The sequence below is a fragment of the Micrasema longulum genome, unplaced genomic scaffold (genome assembly GCF_059751315.1).
Source record: "Micrasema longulum isolate JH-2025_06_02 unplaced genomic scaffold, ASM5975131v1 h1tg001171l, whole genome shotgun sequence".
Classification (NCBI taxonomy): domain Eukaryota; kingdom Metazoa; phylum Arthropoda; class Insecta; order Trichoptera; family Brachycentridae; genus Micrasema; species Micrasema longulum.
The window spans coordinates 209,045-220,177 of record NW_028278358.1 but is presented as its reverse complement, the minus strand read 5'-3'; positions in this window follow the sequence as shown (position 1 = coordinate 220,177).

Sequence of the window (11,133 nt, the reverse complement as noted above, 5' to 3'; positions counted from 1 at the left end):
CTCAATGAAACTATGTAGCAAAGACAAACTATGGCAATAAAGTTATTGTATACAATATATGTATTTATAAACACGATCAACATATAAGACTTCGAGTTAACCCATGCCAATACGTTCTCATCCCATACTGTGCTAGTGGCTAAAAGATCTACGAAAAACCGGAAGATCTAACCCAAAGAATTCCAAGTTGTGTGACAAATTGACTAATCTATTCATTCTGGACATTGGGGCATAAAAACAAAAGTTGCTCTCGGAAGATTTGATAAATAGCAGATTTTGACCTTTGAACATAAAAAAAATTGATCGCAATAGAGATGGGACATCGCTTATAGGATTAAGTATTTTGAAAATGCATATAAGGTCCATCTCCGTTCTGCATTTCTCCAATGAAGACAGATTGAGAGATTGCCCTATTTCATAATAGAAATAACCTATTTGCAATCCGAGTAACCATTCCATTTTTCTTAGAAAACGTTTTTCGACAAACTCGATATGGTCAAAATGAGTCCTGTATTTTATTGAAAGGTCAACTAAATTACGTTTTCAAATGTATTCAAATGAAACGTTTATCCATAAACTAAGTCTAATTTCTCTTCAATTCAATAAAAAAAAAAACAGTTTTTCGCCATCCTGTTTTTAGCTATTGATTGATTTTAGATTTGTAAGTGTTATATGTGGAGAAGTATTTTTCAAATTATAACTCCGCGATATAAAATATAGTCAACACAAATCTTTAATCTAGTGAATGCATTATAAAGAGATTTGTTTTTTTATATGATCATACTGTAGAAAGGAAAATATTTCCAGAAAAGCTAGGCATTACTTTTAAAATCAAATGTTGTCTTCGCTATGCGAATATTATTTCTTTGAGCTGATTGTTAATTAAAAAATATTGTCAAATGTAAAAGCAGTTTGGATCCACAAGCAGAAAAGTAATTACTTACTATTTTATTATATTTTTGTAGCAAAATCTTACAGAAGAAAGAAAATTGAAATTTTTCTCATATTTGGCAGAAAGAAATCGAAATAAAAGAGAATCTGAGCTGAATTCATTAGAATCTATTTATTCAAACTATTCAGTTAAATAAAATATTGCTTGCTCTGCAATAGATCTGAATCAGAATAATAAAGACCTTTCTTATCTTTGATTTGTAAATATTTACATACCTACAATATAATAATTAATTAATCATTGTTTATAATGTAAAAAAAAGAATAAATAATCCAAGTGCCTGATATATTATATATTATTTTTTAAGTGTTTCTAGTTTTTCATCTGAATTGTTTATAGGTAATATTATTAAAACCTGTATATAAATGTATATGCAATATTTTATAAATATATGCTCAAAATTAAATAAATACAATATGTATGTATGTATTTACATATCAGAACATTAGTTAAACTGTTTTGTTATGTTAAATTGTAATATTTATTGCTTCGATGTGACATAGTTTGGATATATTTATAAATACAAAGAAATATCTTTAAATCAAGTCTTTCATTCGTTCCCTTGTAACTAGATTTTCAAAATACAAACTGGTCAGTTGCATCGGAAATTTTATAATTGCAAACTTATTACAGGGTGAGTGTAAGAACTATGTTACCTACAAGTTGACCCGAATACTCTCCGTGTCCAGGCGGATGAAGAATACAGTTCCAGAATCAGAATCCTGAAGGAGTGTTTTCGACTCGATGGCCACTCACTTAAAAAATCTGAAAAAGGTAATCGAGTGGATATAAGTCCACCTCGTAGCGTAATGGTCGGCGGGTTCGCCTACTGCGCTTGAGTTTCCGAGTTCCTGTCAGGGGGGATGTGAAATATTAGTTTTGAAGGTAGTTTACTTGGACTGGAACCCGAAGAATAAGACTGATCACCTTATTTTCCATGTTTTAAAGTTTATCTCTACCAAAATTGTACCATATGTACCACTGCGTGTGGATAGGGAAACGATGATAGTTTTACATATCAATGTATCATAGCCCCTGGATTCGCACCTGAAGCGTAAGACTGGTCATCTTACCTTCATGTAACAAAAAAAATAGCAACAATATTTTGAGTTAGTCCAAATTTTTGTAGACAAGGACTGGACTTAACTTCATAAACATCAACAGATGAAATAATTGAAGGAATATAGATCTTCAAATATGGGCGGAATGGTGAATGTTACACAGTGTGTAAAGTGGCCACTTAAACCAGCCAATGACAGGCCATAAGCCCTGTAGATGCCTAGACTTCCATATTATATTCTTCTTATTTTAAAATAAAATAATATAAAAAGTAAACACAGAATATTTATAATGTTCATCGGACATATTAAAATTTTCCTAGGACCCATTTTTTAGGAACTCTAATGTTTCAAGATAAATGCTTGCCTACATTACCCATTTAATGGTATATTTAGAGCGATCTAATAACTTATTATGGCTTATTGAAGCGTTGCATTTCATGAAGATGTTAGAATTCGTCTTGCATAATATACGAGTGCTGAGAATTCTTTATAACTCGTTGGTGCAAAGTAGACTCGAGAGTGGCTCGATGATTTGGGGACCGTGTGAGTTGAAGCACTCTCTTATGGTGGAGAGGGTTCAGAAGAAATTTCTTTGGTTTCTTTACACGAGGGAGTGCGGATACTATCCGCGGCTTTATCCCACTGAGTTCCTCTAGGGTATGCTCGGTTACAGCACCTTGAAGACCAGAAGGAATGTGTATTTAACTACGCACTTCTTTCGATTGTTGCGGGGTATCATTGACAACCCTGAAATTATGCGGAGCATTAGCTTTTATGTTCCGGATAATTACCTTAGACAGCATCAGCATAGACTGTTTCACATTCCAATATATGGGACCAATCTGCTAATGGTTATGCCTGTTGGAAGGGCCATCTCTATGTTGAACAATATTACTTTGGACATTGAAATTTTTCACGTCTCTGAGGTAGTTTTTCGTTACAAGATTATCTTATTTTTTAACATATTATTATCTGCATATTATGTATACTTATGTGTTATTTTAATATATACCTAATTTTACCTCATTATTTTAATTATTTTTATATGCATGAATCCATTCTGTAATGTACATATTATATATGAATAAATAAAATTGAAAATTGAATTGAAATTAATAATTATTTATTTTTGATTTGTAGCAGTAGGTAATAAAAAATGTTTCCCTTCGGAAGAATAGATATGTAAGCGTGTTATTGCGACGCACCACATGAGGAAGTTCAATGTTTTTTTTATATTTGTTAATTGAGACAATTTTTTTTTTTAATTTTGTGTATTATCAGCGCTATGATTTTTTAAAGTTTTGTGTTTTTGAAATTACTTCGTGTGTGACGTCTCGAGTTCTCTTCAAAAAAGAAGGCTTCTCAATGAGTTCTGCTGATTCGTCAGTTGAATTACCGTAAATCGGAAATCTATTACAACTTTCTTATCATTGTTTGATTCGGAAGAACTAGTCACTAGTGACGTCAAGTAAAGTTATTTTTTTATTAAAATCATTTTTTTCACATTTTTTTTTAATAAACTTCGCAGTACTATTTACTGCTCTAATTTTTACCGTGCGTAAAAATACATTTTTATTTAAATATTTTAAGTATCTGTTATCAATAAATAATGTTAGAATAAATTAGTATAGATGTAAATATTGTGTTGTAAATTTGATAATATGGATTATGTTAAGATAGTCATTGTGATTAATCATAGAACTATATTGAATAAATATAAAAATTAAACATGTTTCAAAAACGATTTCATATGAAAATTAAAATTTTCATGCAGAAAATTCGATTTCATTTAAAGATATTTTGAGATAACTCTGTTATAAAAAAAACTTCATATTGTAATCGCCCCCCTGGGCCCATATGTTATCTTCAATGAGGAAGTTCAGCCCTACGGAATGGGATATAAAAATGTTTTCTTACGCGCGGTAAAAATTAGAGCATTAAATTGTAAAGAAAGGTTTCATGAAAATGTATGAAAAAAAAAAAAAAATCGAACTACTTTGATCGACGTCACTATACGAATAAACCTGAATTTATGAATCGGGTTGTGGTCCCATGGCTTGTGACTCGGACTCACGGTTCAAAGGACCGTGGTTCGAATCCCACTCTACCCCAACTCGATTCCCATTTTCTAATAGTGAGTTATTTACAACTCGTTGAAAATGGCCCTCAAAATAAAAAAAATTAGTAAATCATAAGAACGCAAATATTTCTTTTTCTATTGAAAAAAAAACCAATAAGAGAGCTGTGAAAGATATCTGGTTTACCTACCGTAAATGCACCAATCGGCAGAATTGACAGAGAATAAACGGAAGAGAACCTCTGACGTCACATGCGGAGTAATTTCAGAAATACAAAACTTTAAAAATCATAGCGCTGATAATATGATTTATAAAAATTTAAAAAAATAATTTAACAAATTACAACCACTGGACTTCCTCATTGATAAATATATTTTTAGCGCCATGTTACCTAATAATTATGTATATTTTAAATAAGTATCCACGGACAAATAATATATAATAATAATAACAAAGCCTCTGTAATTAATTTAGACCTCCGCATGCGCATTGCTCGATGTTATGTCTTCTTATCAAAACACTTCAAAAAAGATCGAAGCCTTTGAAATGTGGTGCTACAGCAAGATATTAAAAATCTCGTGGGTGGATAGAGTCCGAAACGACGATGTTCTCCGACGGATGGAAAAAGATAAAGAGGTACTGAAGACCATAAAGAAAAAAAAACTTGAGTACTTTGGGCATGTGATGAGAGGCGAAAAATATAAAATTTTACAAGTCATTCTACAGGGAAGGATTGAAGGAAGACGCAGTGCAGGTAGAAGGCACATCTCTTGGCTTAAGAACTTGCTCGACTGGTTCCATTGCAGCACCCAGTCCATGTTTAAGGCAGCTGCCAACGAAGTAAGAATTGGTGTACTCCTCTTTAACATAGGTACATTATTAACAAAAATAACTGCTGTCAGTTTAAAATAACAATCCTCTCAGCAAGATGTACATATATTTACTGGCGATTTGTGTTGGGTCCACAAAAAGCAGTTCTATCTGGATATGGGCATTAGGTATGGAGTACACTGCTTACCGGCCAGAGGTGTATTTAATGTAAATATACCTGCCTACTGAAGTACGTACAGCGGCTGAATCATGAGCAAGATGGGCTTGAGTCTGACTGTTGATGCCGTACTATGAATAATATTATAGGTATCTAATAAATAAAGTGATATTACTGCTTACTGCTGCCTGTCATCGATCTAGAACAGAGGTCCCCAAACATTTAGTGTCTCGTAGACCACGTGCTGATTTTTCCTTTATTGATAGACACCCCGTGTTCTTAATTTATTTATTTTACTCATTATATACATAAACAATTTGTATACATATAAGGGCGGGCATATTGCCTAAGGGCAATTTCTTTCTATCTACCCAAACCGTTCAGTTTGAGAAAATTACAAATATATGAAAATATTTTAACAGAATCTTATAATTTTATACAAAAATTAAAAACCGAAATTAACTAAATAATTTACACTATACTATTTACTTACTTATCGGGTCCGGACTTCAGACCTTGCCACTCCAGTGTGCAGCAATACATATCGCCTTGTCAGTGGCCATCTTCAAATAATCATCTTCACAAGTTAACTGCATTTGTGGACACAGCAGCAGATGAGGATCATCCTGCACCTCTCCACAATCGCAGTTCATGTCATCTCTCTCCAGAAAACCTCACCTCTGTGGATTGTATTTGTACCTAGATACCCCTACCCTTAGTCCTACCTTAGTGGGAAAGTCCAAACTGTAGGCGGTATTTGTGCTTTCAGATGGCATTATCCAGAGCCTATCGCCGAGTTCCTCTCTCCACAGAGAGGTCTGCGTTTTTCTGCAGAGGTCTCTAGGTCAGTTGTGACTTTGAGGAAACTCCTTCTCGATCCCAGTCTCCGAAGAGCCATTCAATGGTCGTAAAGGGGGTGCCTAGGGTAATGGATTTGTTTGTGTCTCTCGGTGTCCGCTGCTACATTTCTACCGATGTTGGGTGGAGCAATTCCTATTATAGAGTAAAGTTTGTGCACAGATGTGGGCTTAAGGCAGCCGGACATCGCGCAATGTCATTTACAGCAATATCCACTTGTTTGGTGTGTGCTGACTTCTGCCAAACGGAACAAGCGTTCTCAGCTGCGGAGACACACAAACCTAAGGCAGAAGTGCGGAGTACATCCATATCTCCACGATACTCCCCAAGATGAACCGGTGAGCTTTCGTAATATGTTATTCCTGGCGGAAACTTTCTGTTTAGTATTGGTGCAGTGCTGCTTATAGGAAAGCGTCCTATCCAGAGTTACACCAAGATATTTGGTTGTTTGCCAGTGCTCGATTCCCTCCTCCTTCCATTATACTATGAAGAGAGGAGAGGAGAGGTGATAGGATGGAAAGAAAAAGGAGAAAGGAACAACTCAAACATTTAGATAGTGACATTTCAATCTTGATTTAAATGTAAATAAAGAAATCTACGGTCTCAAACATTAGTGGGTAGATTATTCCACAATCGAGCAGCTGTCGAGCAATTGAGCAACTGTGAAAAAGGTTCTTCATATTGATTATTCATAAATTCATCAATATTTAATGTGTTTTTGAAGCTACACAGAGCTACTTGCTTTAATACGGAGTGCACGCCCCTGACAGTCGGATAGTATAAAGCAATAAGTTGTATCTGCAACAGTACGGCGCCGTGCAGGCAGAATTATTCCAAAGAAATGTATAAAATAGACCTTCAAAGCGTGGCGTAGACATAAATTGTTCATTTGAATAGTTACGTGACATTTCTGTTGTATATTATGGTTTTATTTCCAAAATGTGTAATGTGTACCTAATTTAATTAACTCCGAAGAAATTAAATTATTTTTTAATACTATCTAAATGATGTTATACTTGAAATACTCTCCAGTGTACCTATGTATGTATTTTAAACAATTCTTTCACAAAATTATATATAATTTTTTATGAAAAATAAAAGACGTATGTAGTCAAAAAAAAAAAAAAAAAAAAAAAAAATACGGTAGATTGGTCAAATAAAATAAAAATATGTAAAATTTTAAAGTTGTACAAAAATCGAATGACACAAAATGCAAATCAAGTAACATTATTACATAAAATAAATACACAAAAAATCTATGCATGCAATACCATGGTATTAGAGGTAGGTAGGTAGATAGCGGCGAATCGTCTAAATAAAATTAGACAGCGGAGAGACTATCACTCCCTCTCACTTCTGTTCAATGTACTTCATAGTCCTAACGCTCCTATATACCTGTGTGAAAAATTTCAACGCTTATCAGTTCATGTTTTACCTCTTCGTTCTCATTCTCAAGGCACTCTCTTAATACCCATACACAATTCCTCTTTCTTCTCTAACTCATATAGTGTCCATGCGGCTCGACTGTGGAATCATCTCCCATCCACCATCAGATGTTTCTACATTATCTCTGTTTTAATCACGTCTGAAGAAACATCTCCTTTCTCTTCCTTAATCTCTCATCCTTTCCTTTTTCCTCTTTCCGCTTTTTTCCTTTTTCCCATTGAGTAATAGTTTTGATTTAAGGTAATTTATAAACAAAAACGTTTATTTCTATTTTTATATATTTTTAATTTTTTAATCTTTTTTTTTTCTATTGAATATGTTCTGTAACTTGAATTATAAAAGTAAAACTTTTATTTTATTGGTTGGTTGGAAGAAATTGCCATTTGGCAATAAGTCCGCCAATGTACAAATAACATTATGTACAAAAAGTTAAATAAATAAATAAAAATAAATAAATAAGCTATTATGCACATCTTACCATTATATTTGAAATTCGATAATAACATTTCATAGTAAAACTATGTTTATGGGAAAATAAATAAAATAATTGTTTTTTATTATAAATCACCACCACCATTTATATCTTCCTACAAAAAATACATATAAAGTGCGCTCAGCGCCCAGCCCATTCTATATATATGTAACTAAATAGCCGATTACTTCAGATTATTTCTCCATTCAAAAAAGTAAAATATATTTCACATCTTTAATGCAGTCGTGGTTTTTATTACTAAAAAATCCATCAGATTATAAATATTATTTAAAGATTTGGAAACTAGAATTTCGAACATTATTTCCGAAGTAAATACTGTTTTTCTTTGATAGGATACCGTTGACATATTATGTATCACATAGGACATGTGGCGTTCGAAGTGGCCGTTTTTGGCATTATTCATTTTAATAGGAATCGGCCAGTGCTCAGTGTTGACATTTCAATAATAATGGAAATATCTACGAAATGTCATTGTGGTATTTTTAATAAACTTTTGTACAAGTGTTGTATTAAAGTAGTGTAGAAAAGCTACGTATATCGCGCAGTTAATAATAATTGTTGTTCGAGTAGATTTTCCCGGCACCACAGAAAAATACCCATTTATGGCATTTATAATTATATTGTTATATTATGTACTTATGTGGGGTTCATAGTCCATGATCGATGTCACAAATACGTGCTAAATAATTTCACCTGAAATTACAATGCGACGACCGATGAAACAAGTTGTTTCACATCACAAACATCGTTTCTTATACATTACATTCTGCGAAACACGAGATCTACGTACTGCAGTATATTAACTTCGTTCCTACCATGAAAATATGAAGAACAAAGGAATGTGGCCTATAACTAGACCGCAGGGCGCAGTCAACGCCCAGTTCAGTTCAGTTCAGTCAGTCGTTTTTAGCATGAAGTCCATGTGCAGTCTCTTCAACCCATCATCGCTGCTACGCTCGCGCTACACAGCCGCGTGCTGTATTTTATTTGCCATTTAATAAATACGCATTCAGCAGCAACCTCGTGTCTTTTGTTAAACTCTAACTGGGGTAGGGCTCCAACCATCGGCAAACAAAATCCTACACTTATATGCAGGTACAAACAAAAAACATTTTTTGTAGATTACCTATTTAAAAAATCACCGCTCGCCACTGCTGTTCATTCTGTTCTAGAACCACCTAGGTGGATTATTATATTTACGGAAGCCGAAAATTTGGTGACGGCTTGCCTAAACGGGATCCTCTGTTGTGGACCCCTATTTACATCTCGTGTGTAGTGGGGGGTCCACAACATTTGTTTTTGGTGAATCCCAATCCCATTCTTTCCTTAAATTCCTTATAATTTCGACCCATTTATATTTTTTTCACTGGATTTTGGGGAATCCAAAAATAAAATTAACTAACATTCATTATGTTTTTAAAACATTTTCCTATTCGTGCATCCCTGTAATTAAGAAGAGCTTCACAATTGCGCCGCTAGGCATAGTTTAGCGTTTACAAAAAATATTATTTATATTAGAAAATTAATTGTTTTGAGCTTTGTTGTGCAAGAACAACTAAATACGCGTTGGGCATGACTGAGCGTTTGGGCATGAGTTAAGTGTCATTTTTTTTATTTTTAAGGCTCGGTGCATGTTTATGTGTATTAATATGTCAATGGGCGAAGGGCACTAATAATTTAAATAGAATAAAAAATTCAATACGTTGTCATTGAAATCACTGATATACGAGAACCTAGTTTAATAAAATTAAGGTCCTGGGGTGTCGCCAGATTCTTTTTACTTGGAAAGGGGTCGTGTATTAAAAAATATTGAAAAACACTGGTCTAGAGCGGGCAAAGTTCGCGACTCATAAAATTGGTTGCCTTGGTGAGAATTAACATCTGGTTTCCGCAATAGTACCACGAACCGGATTAATCTTGTTGGATTTCTATAAATAATTCAGCACTTTACTGTTTCTGCATAATTTGGCTGTTTTTAGGTGAAACGTCAATGGAAAAAATATCTTCACGATTCGCATCTCAAAATAAAAACGTTTCTTTTAAAATTTTCGAATATTGTCCGTAATAAGTTCTACATAATATGTGCTTATCCGTAAGAATTTTCGGATTATTATTTCCATTTATTTTTTCAGCACAATATTTTATCAGTAGTAGGTACTCCCAAAAAATAAAATTAATTTCTTTGTTTCACTATTGTAATAATTTAAAAAAGTGCATCAGAATTAAACTAAAATAGTGTTAAATAAAGAGTGTCAACCTTAGATAATCAATTTAAAACATATGCGGGCGATCTGACTTTTCTTCATACAAACGTATTCTCGTATTTTCTTCTTAAATTATAGCACTGAAGCGATGATTTTACACACTATTGATAACCACCATTAGGCGTGTCCCCATGGTTTGTCTTTTAAAAAAAAATATTTTTTTAAAAATTATTGTGTTACACATTTGATGGTTGAAAAGGCTTCAGAATCCCAAATATATAAAAAAAAATTATCAAAGTTTATTATGAATTGTTTTAACTGAATGTTGTTTTACTCGTATTTTAGTTCATGAGAAAAAATGCGATCATATGTATCCTATCCTATATAATAGGGTTCATTGCCAAGAAAAGCGTTAAAGGAACTAGGAGAAAAACCCCTAAAAATGCCTAGTTTTATTTGTCGACTTATACGAGTTTAAAATCTAAACCGGAATGTGAAATTATTATTATGTAAACAAGATACTTACGAGTGCACCAATTCGCAATGGCGGGTCTCGGACTATTTGCATATTTCTTAATCGCTAATAATAATAAGTAATCCACATGTCCGATTAATTCATTGTCGACAGGTAAACTTATGACCCAACCTTGAATGTAAATTATAATCGGCGGTAGGCATTGACCCAAAAGGCCACAAAAGACAATATCCTTTGTAAGTGCGTTGTTTATATACCAGTCCCTATTACATTACCATAATAATTAGCATTAATTTTGTTTTACTTACTATATATTGGGTCTTTTTTCTTAAATAAAACATCAAAATACTTTAAAAAATCGCAACAAAGATTATTTACTATCACTTTTGCCATACAACTAAATAATACGCCAATTAAGTTAAAGAGCTGTGAGGCATTTCAATAACCAATACCATTACGCATTGTTAAATTAATATATATTTTTTTATTAATCTTAATTTTATGACCGTAATTTTTAAACTGTGTAATGCTAGATTATTTAGTTCACTCACCTTTCTTTCTTGCTTACCGAAACACAT